This window comes from Hemitrygon akajei, chromosome 23, assembly GCF_048418815.1.
Source record: "Hemitrygon akajei chromosome 23, sHemAka1.3, whole genome shotgun sequence".
Taxonomy (NCBI): Eukaryota; Metazoa; Chordata; class Chondrichthyes; order Myliobatiformes; family Dasyatidae; genus Hemitrygon; species Hemitrygon akajei.
The window spans coordinates 16,568,576-16,582,984 of NC_133146.1; the positions used below are offsets into that span (position 1 = coordinate 16,568,576).

A 14,409-nucleotide genomic window follows, 5' to 3' on the forward strand; every position below is an offset into this window, starting at 1 on the left:
CATTTAGATGTGGCTTTTTTTCTCATCAATGCAATGAGAAGCTGAGGTGTTGGAGTATCACTTGGTAAAGTTTCTCAACTGATGAAATTCAGAGTTCAGCATGAATCAAATGTGTAGATTATAGATTAGGGACCATGTTGAGAGAAGAGAGGCCAACGATTCCACAGCTTGGAAATCCTGGGAAGAGAGAAGGGATGTATGATGAATGTGTCTGTAATACAAGAACCGGAGTAAGAAGCTATGTTGAAGTGTATATTAGGAGGAGCACGGGAGGAACTTTCAAAGGAGCAATAAATTGAGGATATAATGGTACTTTGGGATTAGTGAGAATGGTATAATGTCAAAGCGCATCATAGGCAGTTTTAATTTTACATGTGCCACAAATTATAAAATCGTGCTGAGATTTTAGCAGGCTCATTGAATTTACCTGGATTCTCTCCCTTTGGCTTCCACTAATGTTTCAGTGAATGAGGAATTAAACATACAGTATGTAGCTGAAAGAAGGTGTTTTCTTTCATTTTATGTCTTTGGGGGATTCACAAAAGTTATTCCCCAAGAAAATGAAAATTTAAGTGCCACCTTATATCCTTTTGAGTTGTGATGACACCTTGAATTTGCTCTTACGAACTGTAGTTGGATTCTCTTTTAAAGTCTATTTCAATGTACAAAATCTTCATAAGTTCTCCCATTCTCCCTAGTAATGTCCCACTCAAAAGAAACAGAACACACCTTCAAGAATCAGATGCTGGCCGAATTTTGTAAATCAACGATTTTTGCTCCTTGTATAGTTGGAGTTTTCAAACACTGCCCAAATGAAGATTGTTAGAGCCTACAAGCCAGTGCAACTGATAGCAAATGAAATGAATAGCTTTTAATTCGAAGTAGCTTTATTCAATCTCTGATATGCCAGCTTTCTGTATTAAATTCCTACTTCTTTATGTTCTTCACCAGGATTAATTCAAAATTTTTGGATCTTTTATGTCAAAAGACTACAGTAGACAATATGAAGGTTTTAGGGAGAAAAAATGCTCAGATTGTTTGTAACTGTTTTGCTTTGTTTTGCAGGAATTGATCAGAAAGAATATGATATTAAAATGCTTTGAAAATAATAATAAAGTAGAGTCAATTGGATTTATGAAAGGCAAATTATGTTTGACTCATCTGTATGAGTTCTTTTAAGGATGTATATGTTTGAGTAGAGAAAAAAAAGTAGTGAGTGTGGTTCATTTAGATTTTCAGAAAGCCAAACGTGAATAAGGAACAAGTTTAGAGCACATAAAATTGAGGAAAAGATACTAGCATGGATTGAGACTTGATTAATAGAAAGCAAAGGGTGGGTAATAATTCGCCCTTTATTAATCACTTCAGTCATTAGGCAGTGCAGACACTGCAATGGTTTCACCCAGTAAAAGCGGGGAAAATTTTACAGAAAAATACAGGGTATGGAGGGTAATTGCATAAAAATTATGTACATAGTCAATCTCCGTCACTTCCAGCAGAGTAGTTAACAAGCATGCTTGAAGAAGATTGGCCCAGTTCTTTTGTTTGACTGGCTGCAGCATTGTTACTTCATACACCTTTTCATATTAATCTACATTAACAAACTGAAATGCCCATCTTATTCTAAATTAACAATTCCACCCTTAACTGAATGTGTTCTGGCACCCTAAAAGGCAATAGACTACAGATGATGTGATTATACAGCAGCAAACAATTCCACGTTTCAACCTGAAACGTCTTTTCTCTCGTCTTGATTCAGTGTTTTGATCCAAAACATGGACACTTCCTGTTCCCTGTGCAGATGCTGCTCAGCGCACTAAGTTCCTCTAGCAGGTTATTAAGTTACAGAGCACTACAGCACATAACAGGCCCCTTGGCCAAGCTATTATTCTGCCCATCAACCTGCACCTGGACCATAGCCCTCCATATCCCTCTCATCCATGTTCTAATCCAAACTATTCAATGTTGAGATCGAGCCCACATCTGCCACTTCCACTGGCTGCTCATTTCACACTCGCACTACTCTTTGAGTGAAAGATCTCTCTCATGTTCCCCTTAAATATTTCACCTTTCGCCCTTAACCTATGACCTCTAGTTCTAGTCTCACCCAAACTCATTGGGGAAAAAATCTGTTTGTATTTACCCTATCCATACCCCTATTTTTTCATGTTTTCCACTTGAAAAGACAATCCCTCTTTTGCTCTCTGCAGATGCTGCCTTGCCAGTTGGGTGTTTTGAGCATAATGTCATTCCAATTCTCCTGACTTAGATGCTTCTTGATGTTTATCTTATTCTTTTTTTTTGTTAATGCTGCACCTTGCACAGAAAAAGCTCTGTTAATGGTTGTCTGGTTGGACAGACAGAACTCTGTGGAGAGCGGAGTTAACAATTCCGACCACTTCATCAGATTTTAGACTGTAGGGCAGTCAGCAGTTGTGGGGATCATACAGGAAAGTCAGGCCAAGGACAGGGCAGCTATAATCTTACTGATGGTGTAGCAGGCTAATGAGCTGAGTCTTATTCCTATTCCTTGTAATGTTGCTATTGCAAGTTGATAGGGTTAAGAAAGCATATGGTGTGTTGGTCTTCATTAGTTGGGTTAAGTTGCAGCTCTATAAATCCCTGATTAGACCACACTTGGAATATTGTGTTCACTTGTGGTCGTTTCATTATAGGAAGAATATTGAAGCTTCAGAGAGGGTGCAGAGGAGATTTACCACCTTACTGCCTGGATTAGAGAACATGTCCTATAAAGGTAGGTTGAGTAAGCTAGGGCTTTTCTCTTTGGAGCAAAGGAGGATGAGAGGTGACTTGATAGAGCTATGTAGGACTGAACAGTTAGATTAAAAGTCGGCACAACATTGTGGACTGTAGCGCCTGTATCGGGCTATAATGTTCTATGTTCTAATATGTGCATTAGTAATTTGAAAGACCAGAAGAGAGGTGGAAGGTAGGAAAGATTACTTTACAAACGGTTAGGCACTACAAGACCAAAGTGGGATAAAAAATGGAACAAAGGATGTGCCTAGAGAAGGTAGAAATTTCACCACCGCTGGATTCTGTAATGATATTGGCAATGGCTTTTTTTTTTCTCTGAAATGGTGTGTTCAGTATCGGGAAGGCTGTAAGATGCCTTCTTGGACAATGAGATATTATTCTTGGGGTTTCATTGGAACAGTGTGGGAGTATGGCAGGAATTAACAATAGGATGCCTAGTCATGCTGGTGTATTTGTGGACTGAATGGTGATATTCAACAAAGTAATGACCCATTCTGGTTCTGGTTTCTCTGATGCAGAGGCAGTGATACTGTGAGTAGTGAATAGAGGGCATGGTGATGAAAATAGGTCTTCTGTCGCAATTCACTGCTGCTCTACACCATTGCTCCTGCCATTCCCTTTCATGCTGTTAGAGGCCTTCTCCTTTAGACTTTCCTCTCCACAGCTTTCCTTGACTGTTAACATCATAGAATCATCAATATTTGCATCTTAAGAGGAGACCATTGAACAATCTTGTCCATGCCAGGAGAAACAGCTATTTCAGACATTCCCTCATCGCAACATTCAGTCCATAGCCACATTAGGCAAATTGTCAATGTGGCAACAATTACTACCCCCACCATTGCTTCCGCAATCATTGAGTGAACACAGTTTTTCTTTAACTCACCTCTAAACCTCCTATCAGTTTTATTAACGAAGGCTCTTGGCCAAAAGTATCAACTGTTTATTCATTTCCAGAGTTGCTGCCTGACCTGCTGAGTTCTACCAGCCCTTTTTGTATGTTGCTTTGAGTCTCCATATCCTTTTTTTTTGCTGCACAGTATACAGAATAAGGTAGACGAATTTACAGCACATTTGCTGATTGACATGAATGATGTTGTAGGCTTTAGTGAATCATGACTGGGAATTTAATATCCAAGTATACACGTTGTATCGAAAGGACAGACAGGAAAGTAGAGGGGTGGCGTTGCTCTGTTGGTAAAAAGTGAAATCAAATCATTAGAAAAAGGTGACATAAGGTGAAATGCTGAATCATTGTGGATAGAGCTAAGGAACTGCAAGGGTAAAAAGACCCTGATGGGATTTGTATATAGACCCCCAAACAGTAGTAAGGATGTGGCCTACAAATTACAACAGGAGATCGGAAATGCATGGCAAAAGGGCAGTGTTACAATAGTCATGGGAGATTTTAATATACAGGTAGATTGGGAAAAATCAGGTTGGTGCTGGATTACAGGAAGAAGAATTTCTAAAGTGCCCACGAGATGGCTTTTCAGAGCAGCTTGTAGTTGAGCCCATTAGAGGATCAGCTATTATGGATTGCGTGCTGTGCAATGAATCAGAAATTATTAAAGAGCCCAAGGTAAAATAACCTTTAGGGGAAAGTGATCATGATATGATAGAATTTACCCTGAAATTTGAGAAGGCAAAGCTAAATTCAGATGTATCAGTATTACAGTGGAGTAAAGGGAATTACAGAAATGAGAGAGAAGTTGGCCAGAACTGATCGGAAAAGAACACTGGCAGGGATGACGACAGAGTAGCAATGGCTGGAATTTCTGAAAGCAATTTGGAAGGCCTAGAATATATGCATCCCAAAGAGGAAGAAGTATTCTAAAGGAAAGGTGACACAACAGGAGAAGTCAAAGCCAACATAAAACCCAAAAAGATGGTATATAATAGAGCAAAATTTAGTGGGAAGTTAGAAGACTGGGAAGCTTTTAAAGCAGAAGGCAACTAAAGCAGTCATTAATAAGGTAATGATGGAATGAGAAAGTAAGCTAGCCAATAATATTAAAACGGATGCCACAAGTTTCTTCGGATACATAAAGTGCAAAAGAGAGGCAAGAGTGGATATCAGATCACTGGGCAATTATGCTGGAGAGGTAATGGGGGACAGCAATATGGTGGATGAACTGAATAAGTATGTTGTGTACCCATATAAAAGCATATAAAATTGAATCGGCCAAGATGAAATGGTGGAGGGATGGTCTTAAATGGTTTCCCGTTTCATGTATCTTGGTCTCTTATAATTTTATAAATCCAAGTCTAATACAGTACTAAAGTTATATCGTATGGAAAGAAGCCATTGTCCACACAAACCAATGTATCCTATTTGCCTCTAGCACCTGTCCTTTTAAATCTTTTCTATCCAGAAAAGGACATGTCCTGGATAGCGAGGTTTCTCTATGATGGATCTTGCCTTCTTTAGGCACTGCCTCTTGAAAATATCCTTGATGGTGGGAAGGGCTGTGCCTGTGATGGAGCTGGTTGATTGATTCCACAACCCTCTGCATCCTCTTCAGATCATGTTCTTTGTTCATCCGTAGCAGGCAGTGATGCACAAATCAGGCACTTCTGACCAGAGCCCTACTGTACCACTCTACCCAGAGCTGTCCAGTTACTGATATTCTTTGGACATTTATGCATGTTGTGCTAGTTTGGATCAAGCTTGCCACCTTTTCCTTGATCCCAAACTTTGCAGGAACAGTTTTGTTAGAACATTTTGCTAAAGTCTATGTAAACCAAGTGCATTTTTCTCACTCTCTTTCATAATGGCACAGAATCTGAAAAATTAGTCAGACACAAATTTTCCTTGAAAAAAATCATGTTAACAATCCTGGAATGACCTGTAACTTTGTTATTTCTGATATATGCTGTATCTTAGAATTATATTCCAGAAATTTGCCCCATTGCCAAAGTTGGGTTATCTGGCTTTACCTATTTGGCCTAGCTCTTTTTTCTGTCTGTTCCAACAGCAGCACATAATGGTCTTCCACTATTTCAATTCTTTTAAAAGATGCATTTTAGTCTCAGACCCTCTGTTCCTTGCCCCGCAGATACTGCCTGACCTAATAAGTGTTCCCAGCATTTTCTTTTTGTGTTTCAGGTTTCTAGTAATTTGATTTTTCATTTGAGGTACATTTTTATGCAGCTCTGGTGAGATATCGATTTTTAATTACGTTAGAATTCCAAACACTTCCTCTGTATATTTATCATATCAATATTTGGCACCTTTCCTCCTTAATGTCAGTAGCTGTCTTGTCACTGTTTGGTAAAGAGGTTAGTAAAATACTCACTAAAACATTATTCATGTGTCTCCGATAGGCCCTGTTCTTCCCTCTTACTCTTTTCATATTTATAAAATATCTCGGGGAGTTCTTCATGCACACATCTTGCCTTCCCAATTTTCTTTTTAATTTCCTGCTTGAACTTTCTTTGTTCCTTTGGGCATTCTATGGTGTTAACCATGCATTATCAGTCATAAGTTTCTTTCTTTTGCTTCGACCTGCTCAATGTTAACACCTTGTGTGTACTGTGGACAGTTTGGCAGCCCTGTTATAAGAAAGACATGGTTAAACTAGAAAGAGTGGAGTAGAGATTTACAGGGCTGTTGTCAGTGCTAGAGGGCTTGTGTTATAGGGGGAGGTTGGCCAGGCAAAATCTTTATTTTTTCGAACATAGGAGAATGAGCAACAACCTTATAGAAGTCGTTAACATTACGAGAGGCATAGATTAGGTAGGCAGTAACAGTTTTTGCCCAGGAGAGATTAAAATGAGGAGGCCTAGATTTAGGGTGGGGGGGGGGGGAGTACAAATTTAAAAGGGACCTGAGGGGTAACCTTTTCATGCAGAGGGTGATGAGTGTATGAAACAAGCAAGTGGCTGAGGAAGGTACAATAGTATAATTGAAACAGCATTTGGATTGGTAAATAGATGGGTGGAACCTGGAGGGATTTAGGTTGAATGCAAAACATTGGGATTAACATAATTGACATGGGCTCATTGGGCTAAAGGGCCTGTATCTATAGTGTATCGCTCTGTGACTCTACCATCCATGTAGTTCTAGATTTGAGAGCCTCCCTCTCATTTCAAATTCAGATCATTTTATTGTTGTATGTGCCAGAGTGCAATGAAATTCCTTGTTCAAGTAAAGTTCACAGAGTAAGCAGTTTTCTTAGTAGTAATAAATTGACTGATAAATACAGTGACAAGTGTGAAACAACTTCTTTTCATTTGGAGTAGATTTGGTGTGAACCCTCACTATCAGTTCTTCAAGGCTCCCCATTACTCTGATACCTTCAAGTAGCTGTTTCCTGTCCACTGCTGATAAATCACACCTCAGCATGGTAAAATTGGCCTTCACTCAGTTGTACTCCTGCTCTGTTTTTGAACTTTTCCACATCAATGTTACGTCTTACTAATTGTGAATACTATTTATGCTCTTTCTTAATGCTATCCTTTCCAGCTTCCCAGATATGACTAAACGTAAGTCTAGGACGGCAGTTATCCTTAACATTTTTAAAAATTCATTTTAAGAATTTGCTGCTGTTGTATAATCTTTTTCTTTGTTTCTTCCCTGGATAAACACCCCTACTATTAATATATTATCTCAGAACCCCAGGTAGGTGGTCCTCATGCAATATTCCCTAAAGGTTAACTTTCAGGTTGAGTTGGTGGTGAGGAAGGCAAATGCAATGTTAGCATTCATTTCAAGAGGACTAGAATATAAAAACAAGGATGTAGTGCTGAGGCTTTGTAAAGCATTGGCCAGACCACACTTAGAGTATTGTGAGCAGTTTTGAGCCTCTTTATCAAAGAAGGGATGTGCTGGCATTGGAGAGGGTGCAGAGGAAGGGCACAAGAATAATCTTGGGAATGAAGGGGTTAATTTGCAAGCAGTGTTTGATGGCTCTGGGCCTTTATTCACTGGAGTTTAGAAGAATGAAAGGGATTTCATTGAAACCTGTTGAATATTGAAAGGCCCAGAAAGAGTGAATGTGGAGAGGATATTTCCTGTAGTTGGGGAGTCTGGGATTAGAGGGCACAGCCTCAGATTTCCTTTCTAACAGAGATGAGCAGGAATTCCTTTAGCCAGGGAGTGGTGAATCTGTGGAGTTCATTGCCACACACGACTATGGAGGTGGAGATTATTGGGTTCTTGATTACTAAGGGCATCAAAGATTACAGGGAGAAAGCTGGAGAGGGATAACAAATCAGCCCTGATGGATTGGTGGAGCAGACTCTGCCATTTCAGATGTGCAGAATGGCCTAATTCCACTCTTATGTCTTATGGTTTTATAATTCTTTAGCTCCTCCTACATAAGAAATAGAAGTAGGAGTCAGCTGTTTGATACCTCTTACTTGCCCTGCCATATAGTAAAATTGGGGTGATCTTTCTCTTCAGTGCTACTTCTCTGCACTAACATCATATGAATGAATTCCCTTAATGAACAAAAGTCTACTGATCTTTTTGAAAGTGTATGCATCTGAGACTGGTTAATTGGTTAATTATTGTCACATGTACCGAGGTACAGTGAAATGCTTTGTTTTCCATGCCACCCAGACAGATCATTCCAAACATTATTATATTGAGGTAGTACAAAAGGATTAACTGATGGAAGAATGCAGAATATAGTGTTACCGTTACAGAGAAAATGTACTGCAAATATACAAAGTGCAATGGTTATGACAAGGTTAGATAGGGAGATCAAGAGTTCATCTTTGCTGTACAAGAAGTCCATTAAAGAGTCTTATAACAGTAGAGATAGAAGCTGTCCTTGAGCCTAGAGGTAAATGTTTTCAAGCTTTTGTATCTTTTGCTGGATAGGAGGAGAGAAAAGAGAGAATAAGTAGGGTGGGAGGAATTTTTGATGCATTGCAGCTTTCCTGAAGCGTTAAGAAGTGTAGATGGAGTCAATAGAGGGGAGGTTGGGTTTCATGATAGATTGGGCAGCGTTCATAACTCTCTGCAATTCCTTGCAGTTTTGCCATACTAAGCTTTGATACATCTAGATAGGATGCTTTCTGTAGTGCATCAGTGAAAGCTCTTTGGGGTCACGAGGACATACCAAATTTCCTCATATTCTTGAGGAAGTAGAGGAACTGGTAGCTTTCTTGACCCCAGCATTTACATGCTTGGACTTCAAAGCCTTCTGCGGTAGAGAATATCAAAGACTCCTCTTTTGAGTAGAGACATCTTATTTGAGTTTTAGTCCTGAATGTTTGATCCTGTGATTCTGGTTCTACACACACTGATATTTCCCTTTTGGAAGTCTATCCATTCTTGCATAAGGAGACTAGATCTGTGTACACAATTCCTGATGCAGCTTCACCAGCATACTGTGTGATTACAGAAAGATACTTTTACTTTTATGGTCAAGTTCGCTTGCAACCAAGGTCTGTGTATTGGTTATATTCCTAATTTTTATTTGTAAATTCCAGTGATTTGTGTGCAAGGACACCAAGGCTTTGCTGAATACATTGACCTTTTAAGCTTTGTCCATATTTTGCTTTTCTTTGTTTTATTTATACCAAAGTGAATGATCAGATATATCCTTACTCATTCACTTAGCAGCTCTGTATTTTCTGAATCATTTCATGCTTTCTTCTTCCCTCTCTTAGAGTTTTGGAAGGCTTTAGTAGTGTGATTACCTATGTTTATCCTTGTTCAGTGCATTTGGGCTAATTTGTAACTTTCTAACAGACCATCCCTCCTCTCAGTCTTCCTATGTTCCCTCCCTATCTTGTGTGAAAATCCTGTAACTGGGAAAATACAAGCTGCTTTTGTAACCCCTTTATTCCCCAGTCTATCAGTGACAGCTTTTCTTTGCATTGAAGTATTAAGCACTGTTAAACTACTTAAAGCTATTCTTCACTTCCTTACCTTTATGACCCAATGTGTTTGTTTCTTTGACCATTATCAGTTTACAATCTCCACTGCAGTTTGGCTTTGTATGAGGTGTTACGCCTGAATTGCTTCTAAATGCTTATCCACATAAACTGATGTTGAGAAATGAGAAACAGTGGTGCAGTTAGCAGAAGTGCTACCTCACAATCCAGTGACCCGTGTTCAATCTAATTTCCAATGCTATTTGTTTGGTTTGCACATTTCTCCCTAGACCACATGGGTTTTTCTCCAGGTGCTCAGGTTTCCTCATGTATCCCATAGACATGCTGCTTGCTAGGTTAATTGGCCATGGAAGGTGGATCTAACGTGTAGATGGGTGGTTGAATCTGGGAGGAGCTGACAGGAATGTCGGGAGAATAGAATTAGATTTAGTGTAATGGATATTTGACGGTAGGTTGGCCTGTTTCTGCATAACTGCAAAAGATCAAGAGAGATGTCTGTGTATTCTAAAAGTCTTATCAAATTTAGTGCTTTTCCTAACAATAGATTTGGTTTTAACATGAGTGTGCCACAAATGTTGCATTTGTTTAAAGGGTCTGTGACACAAATTATCTTTGAATTCAATTTGCAATTGTACAAATTAAAACACCCACTGTGCTTATTTATTAACATTGTCTATTTGAAAAACTGGGTGACACAGTATTTTGAGCAGATAAAAATAACTGTGGGACTGCATTAGGAGCTTTTCTTGCTGCTGAAAAATGGATAAAGTACTACATGTACAAGTGTATTTGTGTGCCTATTGCTCACATGCATCAAGGCCATTTCAAGCAAATTCTAATCAATGATTAAAACATGAATGTTGTTAAGATGACTATTTTGGCACTGCAGCGTGGCTCTCAGCTTTCATCAGAGTCCATAAGACCCTAAGATATAAGAACAGAAATTCGGCCATTTGGCCCATCGACTTTGCTCTGTTATTTCATCATGGCTGATTAATTATCCCTCTCAACCCCATTCTCCTGCCTTCTCCCCATAAACTTTGAAACCCTGATTAATGAAAAATGTATCAGTCTCACTTTAAATACACCCAATGACGTCCTCCACAGCTGTTTGTGGCAATGAATTCCACACATTCACCACCCTCTGGCTAAGGAAATTCCTCCTCATCTCTGTTTAGAGGTTAAATTAAAAGTTGAACTACTGTGTACACAGCACTTCCCCAGACTCCGAACTGCACATCAGGGGTATGGATCCTTGTCCAACAGAAAGGCTGTATAACTTGTGTATGGCTCCCTGGAGAGCATCTAATGTATGTCTGTAGCTGTAATTGAGACCAATAACTGTCTTAATATCTCCATTACGTAGATAACATTTTTAGATAAATACAGATAAAATATTCAAGTTTCAGAGAATTCTGACTTAGTGATCAGAATAGCTTTTAAGACCGTTAACATTTGCTTACATTTCTTCCCTACATTGTATCATGTAACATGTAGGACAAATCCCCTCGATCAAAAGAGCACTTCACAGCAGTGTTCTCTTGCCGATTGAAAATGGACTGTTGGAGAGATGTAAAGGAACACAAACCTTGATAATCTTGGAATATATTTATGATGTTAAGGGCTTAGTTAGAATTTCTGAAGTGTTAAAATTCATTGTGTGCACTGCAAATTTGGTGGAAACACTTGCTTCCTTCAGTAAATAAATAGCTGGAATTGATTACAAGCTGCTAATCATACACTGAGTTTTAGGTGTCAGTGATCTTCTCAATACGTCGATACCTGCCGTAATCTTTTTATTCATTGGGCACCGTAGGCAAATAGTGCCCAACGTTCAGCTTGGTGATTTGCTGAACCACTTCAGGGGCAATTAAAAACCAAGAATATTGATGCGGACAAGAATATTGATAAGGACAGCAGCTTCCCATCCCTAAAGGGCATTACTGAACAAGTTGGGTTTTTATTAACTTGCAGTTTCATTGCTGCTTTTTATTGTGCAGCTCCTATTTTCAGACTTAGAGGTTAATTCAAATTCTCAAATAGTCATATTAGGATATGAAACTGCACTTTAGTGTAGGTCTCTGGATTGGTAATCACTCCCATGTCATAAACACAAGAAATTCCAGAAATCTTGAGCAACACACACACACATTGCTGGAGGAAGCAGAATTAAAATACGTGGCCACCAGGTAATCCTGTCTTTTATGGCGGATGAAGGGAAGATGATCAACAAAGCAGTCCCACAATCTATGCCAGGTCTCCCCGATGTAGAAGAGGCCCCTCCAAGAGCACCAGATGTAGTAGATGGCCCCTACAGACTCGCAGGTGAAGTGTTGCCTCACCTGGAAGGACTGTTTGAATCCCTCAATGGTGGAGAGGGAGGAGGTGTAAGGGCAGGTGTAGCATTTGTGCTGCTTGCAAGGGTAATTGCCAAGAAGTAGGTCAGTGAAGAGGGACAAGTGAATAATTTGGATGACTTTTCCCTTCTTTTCCGGTCCTGAAGAAGGGTCTCGGCCCGAAATGTCGACTGCTTATCTTTTCCGTAGATGCTGCCTGGCCTGCTGAGTTCCTCCAGCATTTTATGCGTGTTAACTTGCATGTAGATGTCATATGCAGAGCACTTCTATGTCATAGTGCTTTCCTATCCTGAAGAGACTAACAGATGGTAGTTGGCTGCTTGAGTACACATTTTGCCAAGTAGTCTCCTCTGTGTGACAGGAGCTATTGGAAGACTCTTTGATCGTGTAACTTGACGCTGTCCTCAAATATCTTCACTTCATGTAGGTATTTTTGCCACTGTTATCAACAGTGACAATGTCAACTGGCTTTATCACTTTAGCTCATAAATTTTTAAAAAAACATGTGACTTGTTATTTGCCATTGACTCTTGAATGGAAATCATGAACAGACTAAATGTTCAGAAGTTTAATTTGACTCATTAAGTCCACTTTCTGCCAGTGGGCCATCTGTTTATTAACATCTTCTGAAGAGTGTGAAATTCTGTCTGCAAACTTTTACTCCTCATTGTAACCATTTTATGGTACACTTTTCTGTTGACCGTTGATATTTGTAAATTGCCTTGTCAACATTACTCATTCAACACCACTATGCCAGTCATGATGCAGCCCTGGACACCAGGAATGAATCTCTGAAAGCTTCCAACTTCATTAAAATCGTGTAGAGCAGTAAACTACTTAAATTGACTGCAAGCGGTACCACAGCCATTTTGCATTGATTCATGTTGTTTTATCTTCTGATGCAGGTGATTAACTTCAGATCAAAGTTGGAATTAGAATTTTCTCTCAGCCTCCAGACATAATGGAATGAAAATTTAAAATAGTTAATGTAACATAATGAAGTCCACTGACTTTCCTTATAAAAATAGGGTAGAATTGTGGAATGCTGGTTTAAAAAATCCTAATAACTTCACAGAGGGAAAATAGTTTTGCTTATTTAGTTCTCATACACTGCAATTTAATGATATTTGGACAAAATATAACCGATTAAAAATTCTGATACCATTTGAATAAAAATAGAATTTGACATGACCCGTGTCCTGAACATGTTTCTTAGGACACTGCTTAATCAGTTGTTGACCCCCTGGCTTTTCCATCCTGCAGGCAGATTGTTGAATTAATCCATTCATTGACAGTTCATTATTGGCATGGCTACCATAACTCTCTGAAAAATTTTTCTGTCACTTGTATTGTGACTAGACAGGCCAAGGAATTGTCTGTTCAGCATAGCTCAATGTTGCACTTAACATATAATAGTTGGTAACTGACTAGAGTTATAGAGTACTACAGCACAAAAACAGACCTTCAGTCCATCTAATCCAAGCCAACCTGGTAATTTGCATAGTCCCAACTACCTGCAACTGAACCATATCTCTCCAAACCCCTCCTATCCATGTACCTATCCAAACCCCTCTTAAACGTTACAGGTGAACTTACATCTGCCACTTCTGCTGGCAGCTCGTCCACATTTGCACTATCCTCTAAGTGAAGAAATTTCACTGTGGTGTAGGTAAGCAGAAGCCCCAACATCTCTAGATGATGTTCATGGAAAAACGTTTCAAATCTCTGGATATCCATCTTATTCTTCTTTCCTCATTGCCATTAGTGTGTTCCACTGGCCTCTTCCATTTACTGCCAGTTCTAGTTCCATGGGAAGATCCTATCCTGAGAAGTCTGTGCAGAAGTCTTAGGTACATATATATAGCTAGGGTGGCTAAGACTTTTGCACAGTACTGTATTGGGTTCAAGTCCCACTCTAGAACCTTGAGCACAAAAGTCTAGGCTCAAAAATCAATGTCTTACTGAGGAGTGCTTATATGGATGGATGTATTTTCTTTGAGATGAGATGTTACTGAATAGTCGGACCACAATTCTCTCAGCTGGATCTCGGTCAGGACACTGTCCTGAAGAGTGAGGAAGCCATCCCTAGGTGTCATGACTAATACCTATCTCTTAGTCAGCTCTAGGTTAAAAAAAAAAGATTATATGATCATTCCATTTTTAACACACTGTGCACAAATATTTTGCCTCATTGCACACATTGTAAGTATCATTTTTAGTACTATGTTAACGTAAGCACTATGGGGAGTACTTATCAGCATTGGGGCAGTGAAAGTCAACAAAATAATGCAGTCTTTTACTGATATGCACAGATGTTTATTCTCTGCACATCAGTGTAAAAAAATAACTTGAGCACTTTCAAAGGCAACTTGTTTTGTTTGTGTGTTTATAAGCTGCTGGAAATGCTTCCAGTTTTCTTCAT

The 14,409-nt window shown here is 39.2% G+C and overlaps 1 protein-coding gene across 7 annotated transcripts in view; it reads left to right on the forward strand.

Annotated features, from left to right (window-relative positions):
- The window catches only part of r3hcc1l (R3H domain and coiled-coil containing 1-like), a 315,233-nt gene that overhangs the window by 49,550 nt on the left and 251,274 nt on the right, over positions 1-14,409 (forward strand). Inside the window, exon 2 of one of the 7 annotated variants that reach the window (XM_073027036.1) lies at positions 2,676-2,755. The exons of the other annotated variants lie outside the window; for them this stretch is intronic. The gene's annotated coding sequence lies outside the window, so the exon portion shown is untranslated. The remainder of the gene's footprint in view (positions 1-2,675; positions 2,756-14,409) is intronic. 7 annotated transcript variants of the gene reach the window in all.